The following is a 19,370-nucleotide window of genomic DNA, read 5'->3' as shown; positions in this document are numbered from 1 at the left end:
TCTGATTGCTTGTTGCTAGTATATGCCAAATTTTTGAATATTTATATTATGTTCCTTTCCAAAATTCACTTTATGTTAGCTTTTTTGTAGATTCTAAGTGCTTTTTCTGAAATTAAGATGATGAAGTATCTTTTAGTTTTTAATCTATGAATATGAGAAATTATATTGCTTTATTTTTACATACTCCACCAAACTTGCATCCTTGGTTTAAATTCTACTTACTTTAAACCACAAATGGACTTTTTAATATTGTTGTTTTCAAATACTAAATTTTTTCCCAGAATTTTCCATTGATTTCATGGAACATATTGATCTGTTATTGTCTGTTTTAATAATGCTTTTGTGCAGTTTTGATATCAAGGCTTAGTCTATACTTTAAGACTTAGACCCTCTGAATATTTCCTTATATGATAAAAGAGTGAATGTCACTACATGAGAAAGATGTAATTAAATTAGACCTTTAGATGTACAACTTATGCTAGATTATCTTGTTAGCCTTAAATCTAGTGGCATTGTCTGTATAAAATAGAAAGGGACATTTGAGACAGACAGAAGAGGTGAAAACACAACAAAGAAGAAAAACCAACATGACAACAGAGGCAGAAACAAAAATTATGTGTCTACAAACTAAAGATCACCTGGAGATACCAGAATCTGGAGAACGCAAGGAAGGGGCTGCAGAGAAGATGTAGCCCTGTTGACACCTTAATTTTGGATCTCTGGTTTATAGAGATGAGAGAGACTAAATTTCTGTCATTTAAAATCATCCAGTTTGTAAGGCTGTGGATTTAGCTCAGTGGTTCTGGCTCCTGCCTCGCAAGCGCAAGGTCCTGAGTTTGATCCCTAGTACCAAAAAAAAAAAAATTACCCAGTTTGTAATGATCTGTTATAGGATTGCAAACAAACCAATATATGAGGTAATGCTAGACTAATAAAAATAATTTCTATAAAATTTATGTAGAATTAACATTATTTATGTTATTTAGAATTTATCAGTGAAGCCATCTAGGAGTAGGGTTTACTTTTGGAGAGTGCTTTCTTGGTACAGATTCAATTTCTTTTTTCTTTTTGTTTCATGAAAAACTGGAACAAATTTTCATAAACAAACAATAAGAGAATAACAATGTTTATTATACTGTGTATTGTTATCTTCAAAGTAATTACCTAGTACATGACATAAGCCAAAAACATTCTTACAAAAAAGAAACAGATAATAACAGAAGCTTTTGTTTCAATTTAAACTACTAGTATAAATGAAACAAATTAGCATATATATTGAAATATTTTTAAAACAACATAATACATAATTTTGGGGAAAATTTTAACTGCTCCCTACTTTCTATTTATCTCTCCTCTATTTTTCTCTTTATATCTATTTTATATATATTATAGATGGTGATATATAGTTATAGATATAGGTGACATATACATTTGGTCAGTCATCTATTTTTTTAGTAAATAAACTTTAGTAGCTTGTGTTTTTTGAAGATTTTACCTGTTTAATTTAGGTTGCCAAATTTATTGATGTGGAGTTGTTCTGATGTCACCTATTATTTCAATATTGGTTGAAATAATTGTTCCCTTTTTGGGGCCTCAATTTGTTTCAGTACATTGTGAGTTAAATTGTGTATCCCTCCCTCCACAGTAAGAGCTCCTATATTGAAATTGTAATTCTTCATATCTCAGAATATGATTTTATTTGGACACAGGTCATTGCAGGAGTAATTGGCTCAGGTCATATTAAAGTAAGTTAGGCCCTCTGACCAATAAACTGGTGCCCTTGTAAAAAGGAGAAATTTGTGGATAGACATGGACACATGGAAAAATCTATGTTAAGATAAATGTAAAGATTGGAGTGAGGAAGCAGAATACAAAGAATGCCAAAAATTGCCAGCCAGTTACTAGATGCTGAGGAAGGCATGAGACAGATACCATTTTACAGCTTTCAGAAAAAGCCTCCACTGCTGACACCTTGATTTTGGACTTCTGGTCTTGCTAACCGTGAGACAAATTTCTGTTGTTTAAGCTTCCCAGTTTGCAGGAATTTGTTATGGCAGTATTGGCAAGCTGAAAAGTAAAATGTGAAGAAAACTCCATTTCTTATTAATATATCTTAGTCAGGAGTATAAGGTGATAATTGCTTCTCATTCAAAACACAAAAGTGGTATAGACTTAGTATTATTGACATCGCTTATATCACCAAGTAATAAAAATAAATTAGCATACTCAATTCTAGGAAAATGCCATTTTAAGAGTCAACAATTCCTTTTTTGTAGATAGCATTCAAAAGATTCTCCCTTATCCTAAGTGTCTAATGGAAGAGTTCAGAGTTCATTTCTCTGAGTTCCCAAAAAGTTCCCAAAAAGTTGTTCCCAAAAAGGTGCAGTGTGATGGTGAAGCAGGGAGAGATAGCAGATAATTGCTTCCAAATATGAGAAAAATAAAAGTAAACTGGTGTCCAAATCAGAAAAGGGAAATAAGTTACAGTAAAAGAAAGCAAGAACCCTGGCTCTGGTAATGAGGAGCCCGAGACCTATGAGGGGGGACCCTCACAATCTCCCCACTAAGAAGGGTGGCATGTCACGGAGGAGTGTTATTCCCAGGGGTGGTGGCAAATCCACAACCCATAGACCATCAAGGCTAGTCCATGAACTATGAAGACCTTAATGATAGCATTATGTCTATTATCCTTTTCTGATTGATTCCATTCACAATGATTTCTAACACCGTGTAGGAGTTTGCAAGGTGATTAACATGTGCGGCTTAAAGAATAATTGAGAAATTGAATGAAATGGTCCAAATTGTAATGTAACAAAATATTTTCAATAGACTAGAGAATGTTTCATGCAAGAAATAAACATTTTGAAATGAATTATTTCTTTAAAGGTCCATGAGAATTCTAAAATCAATTGCTTCAAGTCCTCCTTTGACCTCATTTATACTATAGCCTATGGCTGATTAACCCATGATGCTTGCCTTCAGTAGTGATTTGTTTTACATGCTTTTGTTATTTATTTAATGGAGTAAGTACTAAGAATATTAGACAGACTGATGTTAAAAAGGAAAGTTTACCTTGCCAAATAGATCCATTAAATATAAATTTCTACCCTTAAATTATTAGCAGTAGTTTTAATTTCCTGAAAAGACCAACTTTATAAGTTAAAACTAATGAGCCCCTGGAATTATTCCTTCTAGTTTCCTTACATTTCCACTAATTGAGGAAAATGACCCAAGTACAGAATTTGCTGTCACCATAGATTTTATTTAATACAAAAAGCTTTCTTATCTAGAGAGAACAGCAAAGCCAGCCTGTGGCACATGCATTTGTCCATGAAGGAGGAGTATTTTCATGGGCGTTGGCCTTTGGGGAGTGAAAATGCAGAGCAAAGAATAGGCTGTGAATTTTGAATAGATGCACATTTAGCTGGATTCTTTCTCCCTTACAAATTCCAACTTTTCCTCCTGAGCTTTAAAGAAAAAAAGATTATTAATGAAAATTTCAGGGAGGGAGACCAGACATTCTCCCTCACTGTCATTCTCCAACATCTCACAATACCGCATGGCATCATTCTCATATTTCCTGGTTTGTCTATCGAATCAGGTAAGTTTTACTAAAGAAAAACACACTAGAGAAAATGCAAATAAAAGGTCAGAGAACTCTCTATTTTGTTGTGAAGCATTTCATAGTTTACTGTTTTTCTTGGATATTTTTTTCTGATGTACTTGTGTTTTCTTGAACTTAAATTTTGTGAATATCTAAAGGGATTGAATGTCTTACATTCAATTCTACAAATATTTAAGACATGCTTATGTGCACCAGATGTGTACAAAATCTTAGACCTGCTAAGATAAATAAAACATAATTAATTACTTTAAGGAGTGTTCTTCCTAATCAGGGTGACACATATGTTTGCCATTACCAAAATGCAACCTAGAATAGGTCCATAAAAGGGATGAAAAACTGCTGTGGAATTCACTTTTTTTTGTTGTCTTTTTATTCCAGTTCACCAGAACTTAATACCAACAACAAAGCGCAATCACGTTAAGAGTAATCAACGTGAATGTAACAGACAGCTTCAGAGACTGGGAAGTGACAGCCAGTTACAAACTTACAATTTACCCTAGAAAGGAATCCAGAGTTTGATTTATTTTCTGTTTTTTGTGGGGTTTTTTTTTTTGAAATATAGTCAGTTTAGCCTTGAAGAATTCTATATAGCAAAAATGGTGGGAATCTGAAGTTAGCCTTATCGTAGGCTGAAACGCTTTATTCTGCCCATATCCTTGCACTATGTAACTTTTTACAACTTGAGAGAATTTATTATGTGGACATTATCAGTGTTGCTCTGAGAAGAAGTTTACTATGACTGTTTGAGAGGAGATACCACAACTGATGACAAATGACTAGAAAGAAGATTTTAATCTACTTTATTTGTATCTTATATACCTTTCAGAGATGGCTCCATGAATAAAACTGCAGGTAAGCTAATGGAATTTTTTTGGTGATTCTTCAGATTTATTGAATTTTTTAAAGAAAAAGACATGAAAGAAAAATATAGTTATAGATAGCTGATTACTCTGTTTTATAATGATGTTTCCAAGTACTACATTAATGCGTTTTTATTTTAAATGCACCTAATTTAAAATAGCAAGGTAATTTATCCAATAATTATATAGAATTTATTGTTGAGTGTATATTGAGTCTGAGACAGCACTGGAGTAATGATTCAGGTTGTTAAGGCCCTTTGAGGTTACAAATTCTCAGTACTTTATAAACCCATTGATTCAGTTGATATTGCTGTGGCTGGAGCTTAGGAGTTTTCATATGAATTTCTTTTTAGCTCCACCAGGAATAACTAAATTATAGAACTGAGAGAAAGTTTAAGGATTATTGTCTTTCCAATGTTTATGAAATGGACTGTGTTAGTAATATTACTGTGTTTAACTGTTATTTTGAAATAATTTCAGATTCATAGAAAATTTTCAATATTACAAAGAAATCCTATATTTCCTTTACATAATTTTCATAACTATTAACATCTGTCATATCTGCCTTAGTGTTTTTTTTCCTACCTTAATTTACTTTCTTTCTCCCTATCATGTGACAGTAAGTTGTCTTGGCTTTTATTTTTTTTAATGTGTCACATGAGAGTAATAATATCCAGTAACTCTAAATATTTCAATGTCTATTTCCAAGAGTACAACCATTCTCCCATAACAAGAATCCAACCATCAGAAGCAGAAAACTAGTATCACTCTTACATTACAATCTTTCTGTCTCAGCAGATAACTCCATTAAAATTTTACCAATGATACCATATCCAGAATCATGTATTGAGATTAATATGAGAAAATGGAAAAATAGGAACAAAATCTTTGTAAATAGGGAGGAATGGAGGGGTTGAAGGGAGGGCTGGGCAAGGGTGAAAAATAAGAACCAAGAGAGATTATGTAAAGGTGCAAATTTCCAAATGATGAATGTCATTATATTGTATACCTAAAATGTACCAATGATTAGAATGAATAATCAATAATGCAAAATAGGAAGAAAAGGTCCAAAGGGGTAGGGGTAGTGGGAGGGACAGGGGAAAGGAAAGAAGGGAAAGGAAAAATGAGAAATGGAAAAAATGGAAATAAAGTCTTTGTAAATAGGGAAGGATGGAGGGGGTGAAGGGAGGGCTAGGAATGGGGATAAAATAAGAACCAAGATGCATTATGGAAAGGTACAATTCCCAATGCGAAATGTAATTGTGTTGTATGCCTAAAATGTACCAATAAAGGAATTTAACAACAACAACAACAAAAAGTTTTTTTATGACCAATCTTCTTGCCAGAACAGCAGAAATGCGGTGCTAGGCATGATCTGTAACCTCCACTCCGACACATTATAGCAGACCACAACCCAGACCAAAATCAAAAAGGGAAGAGAGAAGAGGAAGAAAGAAGGAAAAAATAGTATATCTACATTTTTAGCCATAAATCATAATTTTTATTAGCATCATTTAACCTACATTAGGAGAATTTAATGTCAGTAATAGGATGGGACATGAATACCTTTCTTAGCATATCTCTTCTTGACCTCATTTTATAACCACATATGAATACCTATTACGGTGAAGTGAAAGCATCCTTAGTATGATGTAATTCTCTGCACATTTCCACTAATATTTATGAGTTTTATTCCAATGACAAAAGATAAAACAGATAAGAACTACTGTAAAAAGAAATACTGTGGTGATGATTAAGGGTGTGTGTGTGTTTGCATACACACACATATTTCTGCTTTAAGTTATTGAGGAAACTCTGATACTATAAACTCACCTAGCCAATTGACATACAAACAATAGCATAATCTGTCTGAAAGAAAAATCAATACTGATAAATAGTCATATGTAAATGAAAAGCATAATGTCCTTCCCCCACAACTATGGGGAAAGGCAACTTCACACATACAAAGATTTATTATCAAAGAGGCGTAAATGAGGCATATAATATCTTCAGTAGGCCTGATCAAGTATCATATCTGGTTCTTTGTGAATTCCAACAGCACTTTTCAAGACAAATGAACTTAAATTAAATGTGACAATACACGAGAGGCAAGTTCTGGCTAATCATTATAGTCAGAATTAGATTACCAAAGGTCAGTTGCTATGTGCAAAGACAGTTAATTATGGACAAACCTAGAGAGTAGTTGTGAGCCATAGATCATGAAACACTCACTAGAGTCTTATACCTTACACAGGTGAGGGACAGAATATCTCAATAAAGTTTTATGCAATTTGCATATTTGACCACCATTGACTTCTAAACAATTTAGAGCTTATATATTTTGTGTTGATTAATAATTTATTAATTTTACTAATAAAAAGCCATTTCTAATATGTATTATTCTAACTAATTTAATATACACCAGAACTGACACTTTCACTGAAATGTCCAATGGCTGAGTATTAAGATAAGTATTTCTCAGTGGCCAAAAATGAAGATACATCAGACTCTCCACATACATACTATTGGCTGTCCTGAAGTATTTTAAAATAAATTATAGTCATTATAATGATTCATGCCTAAATATTTAAGGGTTATTTTAAAAAATTTAAGTTTTTTACCTAACAGTAATATGATCAACTTAGAAACATTAGCATAATCCACCAACAATTTAATAACCAATAAAATGTCACCTGTTCAAAGATATTCTTTTTTAATTTACCTCAATAATACCAACTTAAAATGACCATTATATCTCGTTCCTTAAGTTACCTTTAATGTTCAACAGCCTTTTTGCAATGTCTTTCTACCAATTCACCTATATATTGCATATTTTAGATTCTGGTAATGACTTCTTTGTGATATTATTAAATTTTCCTTTACCCTTGTAATTCATACAAATAAAAAGTTAATTTTAAATGTTCAATTAAATGAAAGGATTTTGTCAGAGCAATTATTTAACTGTATATTGATATTCTTCAATTAGAGGATCTTTATGAGCCAATGTTATTTCATTATGTTTTAAGTACTTCATTAACTTTTTGGTGTTCACTTTGTCACATCTTTGGTCAATGGAACCTCTTTCAAGCTGATACTTTTGTTCTTTTAACATGATCATATTTTCTATCTTATGCAATATTTTTCAGAAAACAGCAAAATAAGAAATGATTATTTTGAAGTTTGTATAAATTCTACCCCCTTTAGATATATTAGAATAAGAAAATATAAAAATTGAAAAGATAGTATTAGCTAATAAAATCCTATGGGGGGATGTAAAAACATGTCATGATTTAGTAGGTCTTTTGCCAGTGTTCAAGATGCTAACAATAAAATACCATAAATATATCCTAATGATGGCTTATAAATCTTGTGTAATCTGGTCAGTGCCTACCCATTTTAACTTCATGTGCATCTCTTTCCATTGTTTCTAGATCCTAGCACTCAGATTTCTCTCTTCTACAACATCAAGCTCTTTTCTGTCTCACAGCTTGTATGCTTGTAATTCCCTGTTCCTGGAATGATTTTTCAACAGCTTTTCAAGTGACTGTCTCCTCTTTCCTTTTATTTCAAGTTAAATATTTACACCTCACAGAGACCTGACCTGTCCCCAGTCTCTACAAGGAGTCAGTATCTCTTCCTTCCAGAAACTATCTGAACTCTCCTACAGGTTGTCTGTTTATTTGAGCATCACTTAATTTTATTACTGAAACACAGACTGCCTGTGGATGGTCTTACTGTGGAATAGCTGCATGACTCCATAAATTTTATTAATAATGAAAGGAACATGAGAAAGTTATTCGGTTCCTCAGTCTCCTCATCTATTACATGGTCTAATAATCAGTGCCTTGCTCACCTTTCAGGATCGTTATCCAAAATAAAGATATGTCAGAATGTGACCATCTATTCTAATGCAAGAATAAAATATTATTTTTATTACTATCCTCATCCTAATCATCATCCTAACTACTGTTATCATCATTGCAAAAGCAACTAAAATCATAAAATACATTTTTCTACTAGTTCTTGTCAGGTAGGCAGCTCATATGAATGCTGGAATCATTTCTAATTTTCTTTCTTTAGGAATATACATGCACCACTCACTACTTGCCCAAAAAGTAAAATTATTGTTACAGTATTTTGCCACCAATGAATTGTTTATGTGTGTTTTGTTGCCTTGTAAACAGATGAGCAATTTCTAAAGGAAGAACTGCAATGTTGAATTAAAGCGAAAAGCTGGGTTGGCTTTTAAGAAAACTTTATATTCCAGTGTGAGGCCAGATTTAATTAGTGTGTTACATTGGCAGTTCACTTTGGCAGGGAACTCAGACTGGTTCCAAAGCAATCAAGTGAAAATTTATACTGGATAAAGTCTTCTGATATTGTCAAGTTTCCCTAAAGATACCACCACCAAGGTGGCTTTTTAAATAGGAAATATCACTAAGATCTTATATTTTTCCTTTCTATGTACAAAAAATAGATGTTAGTTATGGAATACTTATAAAAGACTGACCTAAAATAATTCAAAATGTTAAATTAATACATTAACTGATATATAGCCCCACTGTTAAGATTTTAGAGTGCTATATTGTATTATTTCTACAGATATCAGTATGTGTATAAAACAAATTTATATATTTAGATTCTGTATATAATGACTACATGTACATGTGATTGCATGTATAGCACAATTATCTAGTTTACATATGGTGTAAAAATACATACGTATACAGATAAATATATGCAGCAAGATCATGCTCCACTTAAATTATGATCACACTACATGTACGGTTTTGTATCCTGCATCTTCCCTCACTTAACAATTGTTAACAGTGTTTTATGTAATCCCATTTGTTAACCTCACTTCCTTCAGGGGCTCTTTGGTTAGCAAGCATTTGTGTACAAAAGAGTTTTCCAGACTACTGTCCCTGAATCAATTTATTTTGCAACTGCTTCCTCTTGTGCATACTTGCTCCCCCTCTGGTGCTACTGTCTCCAGGGGGAAGAGAGCTCAACTGATAGAGCCTCAGTCAATAGATAGCCAAGGCAAACTTTCCCATTCCAAAGCAGCCACTACTGTGCTGACTTTATCAAAAGTGTCATGTAGAGAAAGGTACATTTCTCAAATCCAATTATGATTTTCTTAACTACTACAAAAAGAAGATTGTACATGTACAACCAATGACTTTACTACAGGATGGAAACTGAACAGAGGTAATTACGGTTTGGGGATCAAGGTACAGGTGGAAGAAAATCTGGGTGCTGAATATGGCAATCCTGCAACCCATGGCAAGGAAGGAAATATAAAACCTGCCTGTGTCCTTGATTGCCTTGATTTGCTGCATTGCCTTGAGGAGTGTTTGTTTGGATGCTGCCACTCCCCAGAAAGGATGCAATATATTACGGCATTGTGTTTCCCAGAGTCTTTGCCTGAGTCCACATATCAGTCTTTTAATCTTTCATCTTTCTACAGTATTCCTGTGGGAAAGTATTAAATCAAATGTGAACTTATTCAAATGGACATGCACACACACATGTATACACAGTACAATGAATAATTCTCATATAGAAAGCAATGTAAGTCCATTTGATAGGAGTCATTTCAGTTCTTAATTTAAGTACTGCACACAGCTCTCTTTACTTACAGTGTACAGTTTTAAAAGGCTTCAGAAAATCACAGTATCAGATATTACTTCATACATCCTTTTCTACTTCAAGACACATCTAGGGTCTATTGATTCATAAGAAAAGAAGTCTAGTAAGGATACTCTGGAAGCAATAGGCCATCTCTGCTGAAAGTATAGTTTTTCTTTACCCTTGCAGTAGAAAAATATCTTAAGTATGATGTGCTTCCTCTTTGGGTACCATTATTTAAGTACTTAATCACTCATCAGTTGTTTACTGTTGTTTTTATCTTTCTTGTTTACAAATGTATTGATTTTTAAACTTCACAAAGAATTAGGTATGTCTATTTATAATAAGCTAAATTGTAAAAGATAATGAACAATCTTCAAAAACCCAAACCTCTGGTCTTTGCTATTTCATTACTGACCAGAGGAATGTTGGGCAGGTCACTCTGGCTTCATATTTTTTAGTCTTTTTTATGTTAAAAATTACGGTTACAAGCAAAGCAGCCCTTAAGAGTCTTTCAAACACTAGTTTGTGGCTTTAAAATATTTATATTAGTCATTCTTAACCCTGAGACAAGTTATCTCCAAATTCTTTGAACTATCAATGATCATCAGCCACAAAATAATCTTTGATTTTAAGTAAAAGTGCATCCAGCTATCTTAGTGACTTGGAGCAAATAATAGTTGTTTGCAATCAAGGCAGGAGAAATACTCAAGGAAAAGCTGATAATCATTGACTAGCTGGCCCTGCTGGATTATCACACAGGCTCTTCCTAACATTCACTGCATTCACTACATCAATGCATTCAATACATCACTCAGTATTCATTATGGAGGTCCTGATGTGAGCTGGCATTGTCTTAAGCAATAGAGATGAACAATTAACAAAACATAAAGGTGTCTGCCCCCAGAGACCTTAAATTCTAGATTTAAAGAATCACTGTGAAACAGATTATGAGGCTTGGGAATGTGTTTATGCCCTGCTATTTGTGGGGAGAGGTCAGAGTGGTTCTTATGTGGGGTTGGAGGAAGACTGTGTCAAGAAAAGGAGGAGGAGATTCCTTTTATTAAAACAAAACAAAACTCTCTTCAGTCTAAACTCCAATAACTAATGAATTTCTTCTTCCATATTGGAGGGAGATAATGAATTTTAGACTCTAACACCCCTTCTCTCCTAAAAGTCTTCTGGATTGTTTTTAAATTTCATTCTGAGAATGGTGATGATGAATGCCTTCCAATACGCTGACATTCACTTTTGGCTCCTAATTTTCCCTCAGTCCTTGCCCAAGCAAACGTTACATAATTTTACATAATTTATGCTATAACTTATGATATTCTTGCTGAGATTCTGATAGTGAATACTCCAAATCAAAGTTTAAATGTGCTATCATTTGCATTGCCAATCAAACTATTTTCAAATCACCACTGCCCTCAGTAAAAATGTCACAAAAGAAATTTCAGAGGCAATAAAGTTAGAAGAACAGAAGTTAAATTGAGAAAGATGAGAAGACAAATCAATAGTTTTTAAAAAATCATATGAAATAGCCATATGATGGAATAGAAATAAAAACAGATTCAGATTCTAATATCTAGTCAACTAGAGTACTGCTAGTTGGGTATGTCATGTTTCAGTGAGTGCTTGAAACTAAGGCCCTCATCCTACATCCTGTAAGGAACTGATGTTTACCTGACCACAGCCACTCGATTGAGCTTGGAAGTGAACTATTCTTCATATGAGCCTTCAGTTGAGGCCACAGCCCCAGCTGACAATTTGATTGCAGCCACAGGAGAGATCTTGAATAAAAATCAACTGTATTAACCTATTTAAATATTCCTGACCCTTGGACTAATAAAAGTGAAGGAAAATATTTTGAGGCATTAAATTTTGAGCAATTTGTTATGAAGCAATAAGTGATTAACACAGAATTGAACCATAGTATCCCTCAAAAGTGCCTTCCACTTCCTCAGAATAAAGCCACAAGTCTGACCTCCAAAGTCCATTTTAACCTACCTGGTGAAATTAAGCTTTCAGGATGCTATGGCTTTTATTTCATTTTCCTGAGATGAAAATGAATAACAAAATCAAAACCTTTTACACCAAACTACCCAGAGTTCAAAACACATACCACTTACAGCATTCACAGTATATCCTAGTGTTAAACACATCAAGTCTGGCTTATATGGAAGTAAATCTGAGTTTTAGCTCTGCCCATTAACATTACGTTATCTCAGGGAAGTAATGTTCTTACATCTACGAAATGTGGATAATATTTACCTACCTCAAAAATTGATGCATGAAGTAAATAAGATAGTACATGTAAAGTACTTAATGCTTCACATGTAAGCATTGAATATCTATAATATTTCATATAATAATTATTATTATTACTATATTCCTCTTTATCTATGGAGATTTCTGTTTCCATCTTTTCCTAATTCAAATATAATCTCTTCTTTTTGAAATCCGATTATATATTTTTGGTCTTTTTAAGGGCACTTACTATACTATTTCAATTACTTTGATCTCCTAATAATGTTATATTAGCATATCTTATTTCTTTGTTCCTTTAAGAGCCTTAACTGTACATAACTAACTCCATATATATTCCTTTAATTGAGTTGGACTTTAAATATTTAAATAAATTTTTTAAAATGGTATTGGCCCCTAAATTTTTTCAAGGATTTAAAAAATTCAGACTACTCCAGGTGAATGGGTACTTACCATATTCTTATGAGCTCCATTGAAAGTTTTCTTTGTTGCCACCAAGAGAAATGAGCAGCTGGATTTTATGTTAGACTCTAGTATTAGCAGACTGTATAAAATGTCAAGTTAATTAGCTACCTGAGTTTTGACTTCTGAAAGGCACACTTTCCTTATATATTTCACATCTTTTGGTTAAGTTAAACTGCAGATACAGAAAAAGGCTTTTTTAGTACTTTTGTCTTCTTATACCTTTCTGGTCTGAATTACAAGAAATCATTGCCTTGTGGACCCAATAAAATAGACTTTTTAAAAAAAATGCTTAATTTTCTCATTTTCTTTGATTTTACAACACGAGGAGTTTGCCATGTGAATTTAATGATTCTGGTAAAATCCTAGTGTATTCACACAACACTACTTTTATGTGTCCTGGTTCCTGAGAAGACTAAAAACTTATGTGATGGTCTGAGAAGCAAAGGGGGGAACATGGACATTTGAAAGGTAGTAAAAGTTTATTTTATGCCCTCATCCTATGTATTACACCAGCTGTGATTACTGAAAAAAATATATATATACACTTTATATATACACATGCACATATATATGAGATAATAAAAAGCAAAGGAAAATTTTTTTGTCTCTAGCAAATTGTGCCTTTAGTAGCCACATAGGTATATTAATACAATGTATTAAAATCACAAATTTTTGAGAGCTGGAAAAAAGCTAGATTATCCAATGTAGTGATTTCTACTCTAGGGTTCCTAGAGAGATATTTTCAAAATGTTTTAAAGCCTAATATAAATTGTATGTAGACCTATAATATAAATACGCCAAAAAAGTTTCATAAAATATTTAGACAAGAGGACTGGGAATAATAACAGGAGATATTTGGGTTTGTATATTTTATTTTGGTCTTGTTCTTTTATAGATAAAGAAACAATAAAAATTTATTTATGTATATTTTTAATTTAAAATGTAGTATATGTATGTGATACATAATATTTGCACATTTTGGGGAATTGACATATATATATATATATATAAAATTGATCATTTTACAATCTCTTTTCCTCCTCCCCTACTCTTCCCCTTACCTCCTATCCTATCTACAAAAAGTCTATTTCTCTAGATGACTTAGTATGCTAGTGTCAGGATTCATAAAGTCATTTGTTTATTCCTAGTCAGTGTTCTTTTTAATCTTACATTATGGCTAAAAAGGGAAAGGGGAAGTGGGAGAGGTAGGGGAAAGGAATAAATATGAGAAAAGGAAACAAAGTCTTTGTAAATAGGAGGGGGTGGAGGGGTTGAAGGGAGGGCAGGGGAATGGGGAAAAAATAAGAACCAAGAGAGATTATGTAAAGGTACAAATTTTCAATGATGAATCTCATCATACTGCATACCTAAAATGTACCAATAAACAATGAATTAAAAAAATCTTCCCTTGTAAACATTCTCAAAAAAAAAGAAAAGAACAGAGAAAACATCCTGAGACTGAACTGATTCTTTGCCCTCTGTCTAAGGGTCAAAAGGTGAAAGCCTTCAGCTTAGTGCACTCTGATTTTAATTTCTAGCCTACATCACCATGTTTATGACTCCAATGGTCCGTCACTTCCATCTCTAATTTTGTCCTGACTTTTTTGGAGCTTTGCATTATATCTTGCTTTCTGTGCAATTAGATTCTGTCCATTTCCTCTTCTGTTTATTCACATCCAAGACTACCCTTATTCTTGCCATTATTGTAATAATAACATGTGCACTAAACATCTCCTGTATAGTAGCCGGTTTATCAAATACAAATATTTTAGGCAAATACTTAATTCATGGTAATAACATTTCTATGAATTACAGGAATTAAGATTCACATAATCTAAGCAACTTCACTGAGATGGCTTCTGAGTATCTGGTCCAAGGTTGTCACTCGCATTCTGAATTCTAAAACTGCTGTTTTCTCAAATCAAAATGCAACAACTTGGACATGCAAAACTTAATTATCAAGATCAAGTTTTTCAAATTATAAAAATAGATACCAGTAGTTTTTAACTCCCCCATTCTACTCTCTTTTGACAATTTTGAGCCCAATGTATCAGAGTCTTGCCTATGCAAAGCCCTACCCTTCCATCGTGACTCACCTATTGGTTGTAATTTAAGAAAGAGGCTTATAACAGCTGCCAGATTGGAGAGGATCTTAGCAGATTAATAAACAACCAATAGCTTACAATAACTCAGGGCATCTTCTTATAAGGATACTTAAATTTTAACAATGATAAGACATAAAATCAGAAGAATGACCCTGAAATGACAGAATTTGTGCTACACTAAGTTGCTTTAATTTTAAAAATTGCTCATTTTTGTTTACATCAGCAAGAAAATTCTAAATGAGTTTAAAATTTTAGGAAAATATTGCTCTCCAGTTACTTCGCAGGTATCTTTACATTCCCATGGCAATTAGTAGATCTTCTTTTAGAGAGAAAGGTCTATCATTTATCTTAATGAATTGTGAATAAATGCACATATGTATACTTAATTAAAACACTATGTTCATATGTACATGGGATATTTTAGTACCCTGTTTTAATCACATTATTTATTTCATATGGGATGAAATTTGTTTTAATGTAAACAAATAAAATTGTTAGCAGTTTGCCTTGAAATTCTCTTAAAGAGATGTGAATAAATTTTTGTTTACCTTTTCTGTTAAGTTATATTATATTATATATTTGCATATTCATTCTTTGTTTCAGAATTTTTCCTTCTCTGTTACTCAAATTATCATTATCTCTAGAGCAGAGTAAGGATTTTTCTTCCTAGAAGTCAATAGACCAACTTCAAGATACCCATTAACTCTATGACATTGAATATACACATTTATATATCTTTATCTATCTATGTAGGTATTGTTGTAGGTGTCAGTATGTATGTCTATAGTTCTATAAATGTAGATGTAATATGATTATGAATATATGTAGGTAAATATTTTTATGTGATTTTCTTAAGAGTAGCTTTCAACATATTCTCAAAAATAATATAGGAAACAAAAACGATGAAAAAACTAATCCTCACCTAATAGAAATTCAGAATTCTTCTTTTTCACTATTATTATGTCTAAACCCAGGTAGACTTTACTTCATTGTGGCTAAGTCTTTCTCATGTTGCTAAGTCTTTCTTGGCCATGTGTTGCATATATTCAGGCTATAGTGTAGGTCTAGTTTTATCAGACTAAGAGTTCTTTTGAAAAATTAATATTGTTCTTGGAATTCTGCTCTTTGTTTTTTGTTCTCAATATGCTTATTATACTTTATCCCTCTGAACCAATTTCTATTTCATCTCTTTCTCCTCACCAAACTTATTAGAGATGATTATTAATAGAATTAGAATATCCAAGCTAGGTGTGCTGGTGCAAGACTATAATACTAGCACTCAGGAGGCTGAGGCAGGAAAATTGCTGACATTTGGAGTCCAGCCTGGCCTCACATAGTGAGTTCAAGGTTCAAGGCCAGCGTGAACTATAGAGTGAGACCCGGTCTCAAAAGAAAAAACAAATGACCAAACAAAACAAATAAACAACAAAAACCCCCAGCAAAATCCAAATCAATCTTGTCAAAATCTCTTCCTTGATCAAGTCTTTTTTCTGGAAGAATGTTCTGGAAGTCTAACATCTTGATCTTGCTTTCAGTTGTGCATAAAACCACTGACAATTTTCATGAATTTAAGGAACACTATACACTTTTCTCTGAGACAATTTTACTTTTTTTTTCTTTGGTACTGGGGATCGAACTCAGGACCTTGCGCTTGCTAGGCAGATGGTGGCATCACTGAGCTAAATCCCAGGCCCAAGAGACAATTGTATTCTTATCTTGTACTCATTATCTCATTTGATCCTTACAACAAGGAGCTTAGTGAGGTTGCCTATTGTTATTTTTTAAAAGATGGAAATGAGTCCAGAGGAGTGTAAAAATTCTTATTAGTTAAAAATCTAGTTACTAATAAATGGAAGAATATGGTCCACAGCTCTTAACGGTTAATCTATGCCTAATTGCAGGCCTCTATTTCATTTAGCTACTGAATAGCACCAAATTAATCTATAGAACTAGGAATGATACTGGACTTGCAATAACAGATCTAAGATTTAAGACTTAGCATTGTCACATCACATTTGCATCTTTTGTTTTTAAAGAGACATGAGAAGGATTACTGAAGATAGAAATATAGGATACATTCAAGGAATGAAGTGCAGGTGCTCAGAGAAATGAGACACCTAGAATTTCATCATTATTCTCATAACTTTTGTTCTCTGCACATTTCTTCTTCTTCACTAAAAAATAAAATTAAAAGGAGAGAGCATCATGTTTGATTCTCTCTAGTCTCTTCCTGCTGTAATAAATTTGACAGTCTATTTTTGTTTGACTATACTCTCTAGCTGGTTAAGAAAGTAGTAATGATCAGAAATGATGCATGAATAATTCCACATGGCTCTTTGGCATTGTGAATAAAAGTAATTGTTATTTCCTTGAAGAAACAAAAGACTCTCCTATGAAATGTGTTTCTAGGTCTCAAGTTAGCCTTAGGCTCTTAGCTCCCTAACTGTAAGAGCATTCAGCTTTGTAAGGGGCCAAAGAAACCAATCGAATGGAGCAGGGTTTTGATGCTTCTGTGTTCACCAATCTGTTGAACTTCTGAGGCTGTTTCCATGTGGATCACTCCAACTCACTCAGTTGTGCCATTGCCAACTGCTCTTTTTGGCAGAGCCCTCTGAGGGTTTCACAGGCCAGTGGTTATGGAAGAGTGCCAAATGGGTTGTAGGATGGATGACTGACAAGCAAATAAGCATCTTTCCTTGTGGCAACACAAAACATAACTGTTATTATTACTTATGGAGCCTTTCAAAACACCATGTTAAATAGTCCATTTGAAAGGAAATTAACACCGAATTACTATGAGGAGCTACTCTTAAAACAGATGAATTGAAGAGCCAAGGATGGTCCTTTGTAATCCATCATCAACGTTTTTCTAATTTATCTGACATGCCTGGCTTAATTTAGTTCTTGTCATTTAACCAGTAATTTGCAGGAAAAAAACAACTTTTTCTTCTTGACCTTGTCTTTCTCAATTTATTTTACACACTACTTCATATTTCTAAAAGGTTCCTATTATCCTTCAAAATGAAAATAATTTCCTTGACATTAAATAAAATTTCTTCCTTGAGATAGGACCTTGAAAAAAGTCTGGCTGGCTTCACTCTTTGGCCCTTACCTGCTCAACTTCACACAAGTCTATCAGCCCATTAGGAGTATTTATTCAACTTTCAGTCGCTTTATCACAAATTTGAGATAAACAGAAGAGGTTTATTTTGGCTCACTGTTTTGGAAGTACAAGCAAAAAGTAAAGGTGTTTGCCAATCAAAGTCTGTACCTGTGTGAACCACAGTTTTGTGCTACCCTACTGGCCTTAGAAATGTAGTGTGGTTGATTGTTTAGTGAGACTTGAACAAGACGAAAAAGTGAAACAAAAACAGTACAGTCTGAGACTGGAATAATGAGGAAAGTAAATCTCTTAAGAAGTTACTAATGTGCTATATCTTGTCTCTGATAAATTTCTAGCTGTACTTATAAGTAAAATAAATCATTTGTAGTACTTTTTGAGGAATGTAAATTGATATCAACTTGCTGGAAAATAATTTGGCACATCTAATGTGTCTTAGAATCTTAAGGAAATAATTTGAAAGGTAGAAAAAAATTGTGTGTAAATATGCCATTCTTGTAATATTCATAACATTGAAAATGGAGAAACAAATTAAATATCCAAAAATAGATTATGATTAAGTAATATATGATACTTACATATGATGGACTATTCTGCAGACATTAATATCTATGTTTATAAAGAATCTAGTGAAAAAAGCACAATAAATTTTACATAAAGCATTATGTTAACTCTACATAACTTATAGACATAAATAAAATACTTGGAAGGACATTTTTCCTTGTATAAATTTGTAAAAATGAAGCTATGTATGCTAATTTTGAAAAACATATTCATTGTATAGTGAGATGTTCTAGAACTGTGATGTGCATCTTTCCTTTTGAAAAGTAATAAATATCTAATTTTATATCAAAATGTGCAGTTTATTGAACACAAAGATATCAACTAATTGGGAAAATGACAAAAAATATCAAAACAACTTTTTTTTCATTTTAAAGGAATGGCATGTATAGATGGAACTCATTGTTTCTTCTGTGTTTCAGCAACACAATGTACATTTAGTAAAGTGGCAGATGACTGACTATATAGGTAATTCTTTGAGTTTTGGGACAGTTCCTTTTTAGTGCTGGTTGCAAGAAGAGACAAAATATAAAATAAAAACCAATCTACATTATATTCCACAGAGGATGGGCTCGACATTTACACATAAAGTGAGAAAGACTTACATCAAAGAAAGTCAAAATTATGATTCCTTGCACTTCAAATGATGTTCACATCTTTTCAATCTCAGGAGGTCTGAAGACCAACGTAGAAGTGATATCACTGTAGAAAATGGGCAGCTATTTCTGGTAGCCTAT

General features: G+C 32.9%; 1 long non-coding RNA gene across 1 annotated transcript in view; it reads left to right on the top strand.

The window, feature by feature from the left end:
- Positions 1–121: 121 nt before the first annotated feature.
- The window catches only part of LOC147830109 (uncharacterized), a 67,475-nt gene continuing 48,226 nt past the window's right edge, over positions 122–19,370 (top strand). Inside the window, exon 1 of the long non-coding RNA XR_015443903.1 lies at positions 122–4,477. This is a non-coding gene — a long non-coding RNA (uncharacterized LOC147830109). The remainder of the gene's footprint in view (positions 4,478–19,370) is intronic.

Source organism: Heterocephalus glaber, unplaced genomic scaffold (genome assembly GCF_053883595.1).
Source record: "Heterocephalus glaber isolate CG9 unplaced genomic scaffold, H.glaber_assembly_v1.0 deba00000331, whole genome shotgun sequence".
Lineage (NCBI taxonomy): Eukaryota > Metazoa > Chordata > Mammalia > Rodentia > Bathyergidae > Heterocephalus > Heterocephalus glaber.
Note: the sequence above shows the minus strand (reverse complement) of the source record. Positions and strands in the feature narration are given on the sequence as shown.